The 898-nt window shown below is 34.0% G+C and overlaps 1 protein-coding gene across 1 annotated transcript in view; it reads left to right on the top strand.

Moving 5' to 3' along the window:
- Positions 1-898, top strand: part of LOC109336378 — a 17,094-nt gene extending 16,196 nt beyond the window's left edge. Inside the window, exon 4 of the transcript XR_002106345.1 lies at positions 888-898. The gene's annotated coding sequence lies outside the window, so the exon portion shown is untranslated. The remainder of the gene's footprint in view (positions 1-887) is intronic.

Genomic DNA, 898 nt, shown 5'->3' with positions numbered 1-898 from the left:
ATGTCTAAGTTGTTGTAATTGGATGATGTGCATGTAAAAACATTGATTCAATTATAGTGAAGAAAATCTCCCAAATCAGCCGGGAGGCCTGGATGTAGTTTGCGATGGACAAGCAAACGAACCAGGATAAAAATCGTGTTGCAGGATTTTTTTTCTCTCTCTCTCTCTCTCTTTATTGCATTTAATCGGTTAACTTGTATAGTAGAATTAATTGCTATATTCTGTATATTTGCTATACTGTTAATACTCTGATAATATTGTAGGCTCTGTGTATTCATTTCATTATCGGTTAATTGTCGTGCAAGTAATTGAATCTACCTAAGCTTACTGTTTCTGTTCTAATCGATTAAATCAAATTCGTTAATCGATTATCCACATTCTTTTAATCGATTAAACAGGGGTGATTCAACATTAAGTGTCGAGTTTTGAAAAGCGGATATTCTAACCGCTACACCTATTCAACCCCCCTTCTAGGTGTATTGTAACCACTGATACCTAACAACTAGTGCTGTAAATATTTCTACACAAATTAAGAGCATTTCATTGTTGAATGTGACAAACTTTAAGGTCTAGAAAGAAGCCTTAGAAATTATTATCGGTTGTATGGATTTTGATCTAGCACTTCAAGTGGAGAAACTCATTTCTATTCCGAAAATCCTCGATGATGTTAAAATTGAGAAATGGGAATACTCTAACTGAATGTGTCTAATGATTATGAAACTCTCTATTCCAAAAGCGTTTCGAGGCTCTACTTCCGAGGGTCAAAGTGCAAGGAAGTTCTTTGAAGAAATAGAACCATATTTTTCAAAAAATAAAAAAGGCAGAGACAAGTAGCTATTTGGCTAAACTCAACTTCATGAAGTATAAAGACAAAGGGAACATAAGAGATTATATTATG

Source organism: Lupinus angustifolius, chromosome LG20 (genome assembly GCF_001865875.1).
Source record: "Lupinus angustifolius cultivar Tanjil chromosome LG20, LupAngTanjil_v1.0, whole genome shotgun sequence".
NCBI lineage: Eukaryota > Viridiplantae > Streptophyta > Magnoliopsida > Fabales > Fabaceae > Lupinus > Lupinus angustifolius.
Note: the sequence above shows the minus strand (reverse complement) of the source record. Positions and strands in the feature narration are given on the sequence as shown.